Genomic DNA, 12838 nt, shown 5'->3' on the forward strand with positions numbered 1-12838 from the left:
AGTGAGTGAGAAAGGTGACTGGAAGGGACTAAAGTTAGGACTAAAGTGTTCTTAACAGAAACATCAACATTTTTATAGTTACCTTATCTTCAGCGCTGCATGTGTCTGTGGCCTACACACAGCTGAAGGCTGATTTATAGCGTCTGGGCACCAACCGGCCTCAATAGCCTGGAAAGGTGCTAACCACTAGGCTAACTAGCAACAAGATGCCTTCCCTCTCCACAGATGACTACCACAGCCTCCTGCAGAAGATTGCAGTACTGGAGACAAAAAATTATTACTTAGAAGTAAATGTGGAGGTAAATGGACCGTGTGGAAATGAAACAACCTTGCCTTTGATTCAAAACAATGGCGATGAGCAAGCTAGTACACAGCTAGCACAGATAACATGATCAAGAAAGTAGACTGTGCATTATAATAAATCCTCAAGCGATAATCCCCCCTTGGGCTGTCTTGGTGCAAAACCAAGACATAAATCATGTCTCCTGGAAGGGGGAGGACGTATCACAGGCAGGGCACAGCGAGCTGAAATCTCTGAAACCAACTGGCCTTCACTTCCTACGTGACAGAGAAGCTCTTCTACCCCTGTATACAGGAGGAAACAGGACTGGACAACCGTGAATAGGAAGGTTAACAACAAACCTCCAAAACAACTCAATGTGAAACTGCAGAACAGATTTGCTCCACTATCAAAGGACCCTGGATCTCTATCAGACAACCATCGATCTAAAAGTAGTAAGGACTGAAAATCTGTTGGAAAGTAAAAGGCCACAGGGAAAGCTAAAGGCTAAGCCTGAGACTCTGATTGTGGGTGACTCTGCCATAAAGGATGTACAAAGGATGTGCGGTAAGAACACTAAAGTCCTCTGCTTTCCTAATGCTGCGCTTACACTGTGCAATCTTTGGCCCATTTGTGAGCCGATTTTTGAGGCGTTCGATCGTTTTGATGATCGGCCCGATTTTTGCCTTCATCATGCGTCGCGCATCGTGTAGTATATGTGGGGTAACAAGAAGCAATTAACACCTCACGACCAGCTCCCAATCATCAATCGCTTGGTCGTGAGGATTTCACCACAGCCGCTCACGCTGTGCACGCGCAAACACATACATGTCGGTGAAAAAGAGGAGTAGCACGGTAGTGCAGCGTGTGATCTGGACACAAGCGATGGAGGCACTTGTAGAACTTTGGAAAGCTCATCCGATCCTTTTCGATGTGGCCTCACAAAATTATCACAACCACAACAACCGTGAAAATAGTTGGATTTACACTGCTGCTCAATCACAGCTGCCTGACCCTATGTTTTTCATTAGCAGTTTAGCAAAGTTGATGGTGGTGGTGTGTGTGTGTGAGTGAAAGACAGAGAGGGAGAGCGAGCAACAGAATTTCTGGACGCACAGTGTGAGCACTCAGGTCACATCAGAGCATCAGGCCATATAGTGTGAGATCCTGCATCGTGACTTACGAACTTATAACCCCTGCGAGTCAATCATGCAGTTTGAGCAGAAGCTGAATAATGCGACTGAAAAAATCGCACAGTTTATGCCCAGCTTAAGGATATGGTCAACAACGTGAAGGAGAGAATTTTTCAAGTTGCAGATGAATATCCAACTGTGACAAACATTGTTCTGCATACAGGGTCAAACAATGTGTCCAAACAACAGTCAGAGATTCTGAAACAGGACTTTACTGGGTTATTGAATACTGTAAACTCTCTAAATGCAGCTGTATTCATCAGTGGACCTGTACCGCCCGTCAGAGGAGGAGACGAGAGATTCACCAGGTTGTTTGCACTGAATAAATGGCTTATATCAGCATGTGCTGACCACCCAGTGCATTTTATCAACAATTTTAATATTTTTTGGGAACACAGGCATCTGTTTAAAGCAAATGGATTTAATTTTAACAAGTCACGGTTGAAACTGTTCCCCTCCAACCTGTTTTATTTCATACGTCATCTATCTGTGCTTGGTGCCAAGGCTGAGAAAAACAAGGGGTTAAAGAGGAACAAACAGTACTGGAAGAACAGACAAAGCCCAGCAGAAATCTTGAGGAGGAGCTTCATCTGCCCCCACCCGGTGTTCTGACAAACCATCCTACTTTGGCAAAATGTCCTACCGTAAGTAGTTTATGCACATTACTGTTGTCACAGAGTAATTCCAGCAAAAATTTAAGTAGGTATGACGGTTTGCCACTTAACTTTGCCCATCACAGTATGCGTGTAGCTCATATTCATAAAGCCAGGACGGTTTGCCACTTCATTTTACCCGTTAAAGTATGCTTGAAGGTCACATTCACAAAGGCAGGATGGTTTGGCAGTTAATTTTACCCGTCAGAGTAAGTTTCTAGCTCTTATTAACAAAGGTAAGATGATTTGCCACTGAATTCTAGCTGTAAAATTATGCTTCTAGCTCATATTCACAAAGGTAGGATGGTTTGCCATTGAATTTTAGCTGTTATAGTATGTTTCTAGCTCAGATTAACAAAGGTAGGATGATTTGCCACTTAAATTTAGCTGATAAAGTATGCTTGTAGGTCACATTCACAAAGGTAGGATGGTTTGGCACTTAATTTCGTGTTCCCAGAACACCAGGAACAGCTTCAGAAAAGAGAGACATCAGAGGCAAGAAGAGGGGTCCCTATTTGCCTCCAACTCTCTCAACAACACCAACGACCAGGACCAGGGACCACGACCTTCCCCAGTCCCCCAAACCCCTGACAAGCCATCACCCTCCTCCCCCTCCCTTTCTCCCTCCTCCCCACACCTGAAATTCACTGAGGAGATGATGGAGCGGGTCAATGCTGGGCTCAGATCTACCCCCCGGCCCAATCCCTTTTTGTACCCCATAAACCCCCCACAAGAGCGGTCAAAGGTTTGCTACCAAGCCCCGCCCTCAACAGACCAATCAAAGTTACATTGCCGAGCGCCGCCTCCGTTAGTTCCTCCTTACCACCTTGTTGCTCTGTCTCCGCAGTCTGATGTGTGATGTGTGGAGGGTCCGGGCTGCGAGGATTATGGCAGTGGTGACTTTTCCCAGGAGAAGCTGGGACCCTGTTTATTAGAAGGTTTTAAAATTTCTGTACTTTTAGGGGACAGAAGGAGACATGTGGCCTGGTCAAAACACAGAGAGCTGCACTCTAAAAGATCTTTAAATATAGTAAACATACCTTGTGTGCCACAGACTGCTCCCAAACACGAGGGGGCAAATAATACCTCTAAAACACTTAAGTTGGTTTTATTAAACGTTAGATCTTTAGCTGGGAAAACATTTTTAATTAATGATTTAATCACCGAGCACAGCCTTGATTTTATGTTTTTAACTGAAACTTGGCTGGACCAAAGTAACAGTGGAGCTGTTCTCATCGAGTCGACCCCTCCTAACTACAGTTTTATCAGTGAGGCCAGGGTGAGCAGGAGAGGAGGAGGGGTTGCTGTCTTATTTAATGAAACATTTCAATGTAAGCAGCTATCTCCTGGAAGTTTTCAGTCTTTTGAATATGTGGCTTTACAGCTGAAGGCCCCATCCAAAGTTGTGTTTCTTAATGTTTACAGGCCTCCCAAATACTGCACAGACTTTTTTAATGACCTCAGTGAACTGCTGTCTGTGATCTGTGTTGATTTCGACTGTGTAATTATTGTTGGGGATTTTAACATCCATGTGGACAACCCTCAGGACAAAGGGAGTAAAGACCTGAGTAACACTATGGGCAACTTTGGGCTGACTCAGCATGTAACAGAGGCCACACATAACAGAGGACACACTTTTGACCTGAGCATTTCAAAGGTTACTGTGTCTGATGCGGGCATGTCTGATCATTACTGTGTTTTCTTTGAAAGTAAAATTTCAGCCCACACAAAAATATCAACAGGTTTTTTCAAAAAAGGTCTCAAAGGCTGTATCCCAATTCACGGTCTGCAGCCTCAAAGTATGCAGCCTTAACAGTCCACAAGGGCCGCGTACTCAAAGACCGCTAAGGCCAGAAGTGCGATGCTCGTAGGCTTGTGAAATGGGACGGTCTAGCCTCTGTCTCGCTGCCCAGCAGCCATATACTCACAGCTGGAAACGTGTCATACCGCTTTGTTTGACAGAAATGCAGGAGAAAAAAATGGTTTTTTGTTCATTTTTTTCTACACAGGCTTTGTGTGAAGTATCCGAGGCTGAGGCCACGGGACTGTAAAACATGATTGTTGGGCTTCACTTCTGTACTGAAAAGTCACTTTAAGATTAGCTAGTAAATAACAATTAGCTAATGTTGTTCATGAGTTTAAAGTCATCTCACTTTGGAAATGTAAATATAATATGGCCAATATTATAGTTATTATATTAATCATGATTAGTTATTACAGCAGTGAACTTGAGCACTGTGTCAAATACTGAGCTTTAGTAAAGATTCAAGTTGCAGTTATTTATTTCCTTAAATCTTCACTCAAAGACAAGTATGTTTGACAGTGTATATATACATGTATTATATATAAGAGACAAATGTTGTTCCTTCAGTATGTTGGCATTACTAAATTTGGCTCAATGCTTACATATATGTGTAAAAAGCAAATGTACGAGCTGTGATAACTGTTTCTGATAGAATGAAGATCAGACTGATATATGAAATATTCCTTTATTGGGTGAGAAAATCAGAGCATGTCATAACTGCTTTAAGTCATACAGAATAGATATCAGAGCCTTAAACAGGCTGACTTCTGCTAAATGGGTCAAACTGGGCAGAAAGTCTACAAACACATAACATCCTTATAGAATATGATGTAACACTATAGATCAACTTACCTCAGAATATATAAAGCATATAAACAATTACAGCAATATGATGCAACAAACACAGCAGTGCTACTAATCCAAAATACTCAAAGCTTCATAGAACTGAAACAAACATTTATTTTTAGCTCCACTCTGCTGCTGATACATACTTTAGGTTTCTGAATATTAAACTTGTTGCTGCCTTTCATAGTGTGTAACTTGAAGGCCCTGAGTACTTTCTCCCACACTGAAAACACTGGATGATAACATTATTTGAACATTACCTAATAAGACTGATTCAGGACAGACAATTAGTTATGTTAAACTTTCCTAGCAGTCCTTCACAAACAGGGAACAGTCTGTCTATTCTCTCCATCTGCCAGCTGCTGCTGGCTCTTCCTCCTCCTCTTCCTCACACACTGCTGAGTTTGTCCTGGTGGATCATCAGGGGTGCAAAGCCTCACAGATGATGTGCAGCAGTGGGTCCCTCAGTCTGTCCTCACTCTGGACACTTGCAGTCATCACACATGGAAATCAAATGTGTGATAAGCTGCAGGATTCAAACACAAGTGTAACTTATAAATACATGTTCATACTTTTATTCCACAATCAGAGAGAAAGAAACAGAGAGAGAGTGCAGGACACACAGACAGGTGACAGTCTCAGGTGTATACACTGCTACAAAACAGCACAAGAGAAGGAGGATTTAGTGTTTGTGTTATTACGAGTGCTAAACAAGAAGAGTTCCAGATGGTCCAGTGGACACATGTGTGACTCCTGTGATTAAAGCATCTTTCTTTCAGCTTAACGAGTGAACCGTCAGCTCGTTCAAACACACGTTAAAGTTTGTTTGGCTCGACACCACCGAACAGAGGCAGCAATATAACATAGCTAACATTAACAGTGCAGTGAATCCTGCTTGTGCCGTCATATTCAGGACTGCAAACCGAGCAGCATCACTGACTTTCAGCTTGTTGTGTTTGTGGATATATGACTGACTTTAATTATCCACAAAATCATCACATCTCTGTAAGACTAAGGTCGACTATTGAACAGCGTATATTTTGAAGGCTCTAAGAGCCATTTTGTTCGCGACCGACCCATCACTATCACACTGGCTGCCTGTCTATCAGAGTATAGACTTTAAAGTTCCGATGCTGGTCTATAAAGCTCTTAATGGCTTAGGACCAAAATACATCAGTGACCTCCTGACCCAATATGAACCTTCCAGATCCCTCAGGTCATCTGGATCCGTTTTTTTTATCAGTTCCCAGAGTCAGAACCGGACACGGAGAAGCTGCATTCAGCTTTTATGCTCCATATATCTGGAACAAACTCCCAGAAAGCCTCAGATCAGCTGAAACACTCAGTTTATTTAAATCCAGGTTGAATGGTAAATGGCCTGTATTTGTATAGCGCTTTACTAGTCCCTAAGGACCCCAAAGCACTTTACACAATCAGTCATCCACCCAGTCACACACACATTCACACACTGGTGATGGCAAGCTACATTGTAGCCACAGCCACCCTGGGGCGCACTGACAGAGGCGAGGCTGCCGGACACTGCCGAAGACTCATCTGTTCTCAGTTGAATTTGAATAAAGCACCAAATCCACACTGTTTTACTTTTAAGCTTAAATTTCAAAACTTACATTTTAACTACTGATTATATCTACTGTTCCTTCTTTTTTTTCTCAATTTTAAATCATGCTTTTTATTTGTTTGTTTTTGAATGTCTCTGTAAAGCACTTTGAATCACCTTGTTGTTGAATTGTGCTATATAAATAAACTTGCCTTGCCTAAATTAAGTAGGCCAATGGACAGAACCCTATGGCACTCCATTTCAGACTGAAAGACAGAGACCATTAAGCTGCACAACTTAAGTCCAAAGGATAGTTAGAGAACCAGTCAACTGTTTGGTCTGAAAGGCCTGTTTCCAGTAATCACTGACATAAAATGCCACGGTCAACAGTGTCAAAGGTCTTTGATAGTTCAATAAAAAGAGCTGCACAGTAGCTCTTTGTGTCCAGGGCTTCATAGACATCACCGAGAACTTTTAGGGAAGCATTTACAGTACTGTGCAGTTTCCTAAAACCAGACTGCATGCGAGACAAAATAATATTTTCAGCTAGATAACTTCTACGTTATTTACAAGCCTTTCAAGAACCTCAGCTAAGACACAAAGTTTCGCAATTGGCCTGTATTATTAACCATGGGTGAATCACCACTTTTCAGTAGTACAAAGTTACACTTCTACATGTCTGGTAATGTGTTCTGTTGTATAGAATGATAAAAAATATAAATATAAGAAATGAGATCAGCTATGATATTTGCAGCCAGTCAGAAGAAGAAATGAGAAAGATTGTCAGGACTGGCTGACTTTTCAGTGTCAAGGCTCTTCAAGGCCTTACATGCCTTTTCTACCATGAAAGGTGTAAAAGAAAAAATAATATTAACAGAATTATAAGCAGAGTTTATTCCAAGAGGTTTACCATCAGAAACTGTTTTAAACAAAGAGCACGAGCCATAAATAAAATGTTTGTTAAAACAATTGAGCATTTCATTTTTGTCTGACACAGGAGAGGAGTCAATAATTGAGTGCTCTGAGGAATAAGAACTGGTAGAGAAAGACTTTATGCATTGCCAAAACCTCCTAGGGTTGTTAGACTGTCACTGGTTAAAGTAAAAAAATATCTGCTACGTTTTCATCACCTGCAGGTAGACAATCAGCATAAGGTCCGGACTTTCTCATGGCTGCCCAGGCCTGAGTTTTCTCATGCAGTGTAATGTTCCATTTCTTCTCAAGTAAGCAGAAGGGAAATATCTGTCATTTAAAAAGATTTAATTTTCTTTGGCAGTTGGAATTACAAGTTTACTGCACTCGACCTATCTGTGAGAGCAGCCATATGTCTTCACAGAAAGGATTACCCCGAATTGGGCTTAATAAGTCATTTTCAGCCATTTTATGACTGGGTCGTGTCTTCTTTCCATTTGGTGAATCTGTCCACCATTACAAAAAGATATTGGTATTCTTGTTGTCCTCTGGTCAGCTCCTCGTATCTGTAAAATCCATTTTGATGTCCTTAAAGGGGACATCCAGTATTGGAAACTTCCCTTTGAAACACTGGTACAGTTGCTTTGGGTTGGGTTCATTAAATGTGTTGCTTTCTGTCACATGGGTTTCCACCATATCTCCCATGTGTCAGCACCACTTACAGACCTTCCATGTTCTTCTTAATCTATTTTCTACTCTCAAGTGAAGGATCATGTGCTTTTTAACAATAGTTAACAAAATACTCAACTAAACTCCCATCATGTGCTCTCCAGAGTCCACTGTTCTGTGTTGCTCCTTTTGCCATTCCATTAATTGATCTCGTAGGCTTCTGCCTCTTTTTGCATTGTTTTGATATCATCTTCTGTCAGTGACAGTAGCAATTCCCCTGCCAGAGTGACCATTTATCCTTGATATCATCCTTTCCTCTTTTGCCTTAAACATCCTCATTTCTTTTTGCCTTCCACGTTTGGTTCTTTTGATGTCCTTTGCATATCATCGCTGCCAGTTCCCTTGGGCAGCTTGTATCAGTTCTTCCAATTGTTCTTTATGTTTTACTGGAGTATTGGCTATCACCAAATGTGGTCCATCGACATGAACTGCTGAGTCTCTATTGATGTTCACTCTTTTTCTTCTGAAGGTGTCAAGAGGAGAAATATTTTACTGCTATTATTTGCTGCTATTAGTATAATCATCATTACCATTTCATTATTAATAGTGATGTTGCATGCAGATGCATTCAGATGTTCAAATATATGGGTATTATATTAGTCTTTATTACAGGTCCAGAAGAACCACTTTAAATAGTTGAGTTGAATCTATAATTTTAAAGGCTTTTGAATGTTTTTATATTCTTATACTGAAGTCTTCAGTGGGTGAAGCACTCAAAGAGCAGGGACAGGAAACACGTCTGCAAGGCATGCTTTTGCAGAAGTGAAACTGAAAGCAGACTCTGAATGCAACTACTGTGAGTAGGATATGAAACTGTATTAAGCTTTTAGTAGAGGCTTTTGATTAAAACATTTATTCAGTAGATTACATATATAGTTCCAGTTAGGTTATTATATGTAAGGATGAGCCTCTGTTCTGGTGAAAGGTCAGAAGTGCAACGGGTGAGATGTGAGAGCATTTAAGGGCGAGACACACATACAGACACATATAGTGAGAGGTCATGACACGTACGCAGTACACAGCACGCACGCGCCCCCGCACGTGCACGCACACACACATATTAGATAGACTCCTTTGAGTAGGTAAAAGTTTAATTATGTTTTGCTTGCGACTGCAAAGTTGTGCCTGCATGAGTGACATTTTGTGCAGAACGTGGACCTGATGTTCCAGAAGATAAGCCTGGGCAGGATGGAGACAGGAAGCACCTGGCTTCGACGCGAAGATGATGTTCTGTTTTAAACTATGTTAAAAGTCATTGTGGTTTTGAGTTGACGTATGCTATATTAAGTCTGCCTGGCAACAGAAGAGGGGGTGGTACAATTCTCACCTCTATAAAGCCTTTGTCTGACTATTGTAAAGCAGTTCAATACTGAATCTGAACAGTATTGGCTCCGCATATGTGTATTCATTAAAATGCCGTCTAATTTGCACCCGGCTGGATCTGTGGTTATTTTTGGATTTCCCCTCAATATTCTGAACCTTAACAAAGGTTTTTAGTGATTTGGTGAATTTCTGTCACCTGAGCTAAGGAAGGTTGTGTTATGTTTCTTTGTGTCGCATATCCATCATGGCTCTGACTAACCAAAATTTCGTGTCTTGATCGATTTGTATACAAGGTGAGATCTGGATGCTCCAATGGCTCACTTTGTAGATCTGATCTAAATCTGATGTCCTTAACTGCTTTCTTTTGCAGTCATGTTTTGCACTTAATTTTTTTTTTTTTTAAAGTGCCTCCACTCTATGGCTTGTGTTGATTTTAATGGTCTCAAATGTTTTTTTGATGTTTTTTTTTTTTTAATGGTTGATTTTTGCTTGTCCTTTTTCCATGTTATCCAATCTTCTCTTTTACTCCCTCCTTTTACTGAAAAGGCACAGCATTTACAGTCTAAGGAGCTTGGAAAGAAAAGCGTCTGGACTTCTTTAAGTTGCTTGAAGATGTTTCACCTCTCATCCGAGAAGCTTCTTCAGTTCTTAAGAAGTCCAGACACTTTTCTTTCCAAGCTCCTTAGACTACAATGACCTCAATGACTGAGAACCTTCACAGACACACGGCATTTGACATTCTGTCATTTTTGAAAAACATCCATGAAACAAAAATCAGTCATGGAGTCTGGTGAGGCAAAGGCCACTGCTTGTGCCAATGCCTGTTTGGCTCAAAAACCATCACCACCCTTTCCAGACTCCAAGTCAATTCATCTGTACAGTGGCAGTTAACCCTAAGACCATCAATCTGTCATCAGCTGATAACAGAAAACAATCTCGAGATCACAAAGTGTTAATTGAAATCTAAATTAAAAAATTTGAATGCAAAGATTAGATGCAAAAACAAAGAGCAGTTAACTCTATAGCTGTCAACTGATTACAGACTGATAACAAAATCAATTAAAATGATCAATGCTCCAAAACAATCACTGAAAGAGATACCAGCTTCATAGCTGTTTCCTGATATCAGAAATCAATTTAAAGGAAAATCAGAAACAAACAAACAAAACAAAACAAAACAAATTAGCAGTTAACCCTATAGCTGTTAACTGATAGCAACTGATAACAAATCAATAGAAGGAACAAAATGCAAAGAATAAACATAAAACAAATACCAAAGAGAGAGAGAGAGAGTTTAATTTAGAATTTAACTTAAGAAACAATTAGCCAAAAGGCAAAAACCTTTTTTTTGCCTCTCTGGCTTCAATACAAAAACCTCAGTTATACGTATGCTTGTACTTATTTATGTGTTTATCATGTGATTATTTCACCTATTTTCATAACATGCAAATGCACACAGCTATCATTTAAAAATGAAAAACAGAAGACAATATGGAACAAAATCACAAAGTACTTGGCATATTCAGCCATTTATACAAGATATCACACTCACTCTGAATTAAATGGATTCTCCGACTCCGAGGATGGTGACCAGTAGTTCCACCACTAACCCTCTAGATGGAAAAACACTTCTTCTTTTCTGACACTCACTCAAACCCTCCCACATTTCCTGTTTCAGCTCAGTGACACTTTCACTCTGTGAGCGCTCGACATATCTTCCTTGGAGCCTCCTCTTTGCTCATCTGCTCACATCTAACCTCTTATCTGCTCTTTTTCATGGAATAAAAGACATAAAATACCTCCCTGCTTAGCCTAGACCTAGACTAATAATTGTCATATTGTCCTAAAACTGATTCTATTTATCTAGTTGGAGACATTCTGTTCGGACTCCCTTTGGTCCAGAAAAATATCCTTCATCTAATGTGATATATAAGCATGCACTGCGCTTCTATGTCCATTCTCCCAATGGACGAGGACCAACTCGTTTATGAGCACATTGAGTTGTGTATATACAAATAATAAAATGACTTTATTTATTGTCCGGAGGGGTAGAATATTATACTGCTATTATTTGCTGCTATTTTTATAATCATCATTACCATTTCATGTTAATAGTGATGTTGCATTTAGATGCATTCAGGTGTTCAAATATATGGGTATTATATCAGTCTTTATTACAAGTCCAGAAGAACCACTTTAAATTGTTGAGTTGAATCTATAATTTTAAAGGCTTTTGAATGTTTTTATATTCTTACACTGAAGTTCAGACTTCAGTGGGTGAGAGACTGAGTGCAGGCTGACAGGAAGTTACATGCTTTTGCAGAAGTGAAACTGAAAGCAGACGCTGAGTGCAACTACTGTGAGTAGGATATGAAACTGTATTAAGCTTTTAGTAGAGGCTTTTGATTAAAACATTTATTCAGTAGATTACATATATAGTTCCAGTTAGGGTATTACATGTAAGGATGAGCCTCTGTTCTGGTGACAGGTCAGAAGTGCAACGGGTGAGATGAGAGAGCATGTAAGGGCGAGACACACATACAGACACATATAGTAAGAGAGGTCACGACACGTACGCAGTACACAGCACGCACGCACCCCCGCACGTGCACGCACACACATATTAGATCGACTCATTTAGGTAAGAGTTTATAACTGCAAAGTTTGGGTGCGTACGTGGTAGTCTGTTCCAGGAAGTACACCAGATGTCCCAGAAGATAAGCGACAGCGAAGGCGGGCTGAGAGGAAGCACCTGGCTTCGACCCGAAGAAGATGTTCTGTTTTAAACTATGTTAAAAGTCATTGTGGTTTTGGAGTGACGTATGCTTTGTTTAAGTCTGCCTGGTAACAGGAAGACTGCCAACCCTATAAAACCTTTGTCTAATTATTGTAAGTTTAGTTCGACGCTGAAATCTGCACAGCGGTCGGACTCACACATGTGTATTCATTAAAATGCCGTCTAATTGCACACGCCCGGATCAGTGCTTATTTATGGATTCCTCCTCAACATTTTTGAACCTTAACATTATCCATTTTAAACCCTAACAGGTTCCCTCTCAGTGTAGCCAAATAGACGAGGTTTACACAGACATAGACGTGACATAGAATCTATAAGAAAAGTCAGAAAGCTAAAAACTAATAGGAACTACTATGTGGTCAATTTAATCAACAAAAGTTCAGGTTCAGGTGAGTTTATTTGTACCTGTAGGTACATAAGAAGCTCATGAAAGCCCTTCAAATGAACACAGACAACAGAAACAGAAAGAAACACAGTGAAGGGAAAAAAGAAGAAAAATTAAACTTTAAGGTGATTTATTCAAACTGCTTGGAGAAGGGACCAAATACTTTTTTTTCTTTCCCTTAATACATGAAAACATTTTTTTTAAAATTATCTTTAGCAGTTAACTGTGGCAAACAAAAATCAGGAAGAGGGAAATACTTTGCAGCTTCATAACTTTAACATTGAGGATTATTCACTGCAGGTCCAGAAATCAGAGCTACCTCATCAAATCCAAGTGTGACATCAGTTGACACTCTTTA

General features: G+C 40.4%; 1 protein-coding gene across 1 annotated transcript in view; it reads left to right on the top strand.

Moving 5' to 3' along the window:
- LOC102080698 (zinc finger protein 14) overlaps positions 1-12838 on the top strand; it is a 49560-nt gene that overhangs the window by 27154 nt on the left and 9568 nt on the right. The window lies entirely within an intron of this gene.

This window comes from Oreochromis niloticus, linkage group LG9, assembly GCF_001858045.2.
Source record: "Oreochromis niloticus isolate F11D_XX linkage group LG9, O_niloticus_UMD_NMBU, whole genome shotgun sequence".
NCBI classification, from domain to species: domain Eukaryota; kingdom Metazoa; phylum Chordata; class Actinopteri; order Cichliformes; family Cichlidae; genus Oreochromis; species Oreochromis niloticus.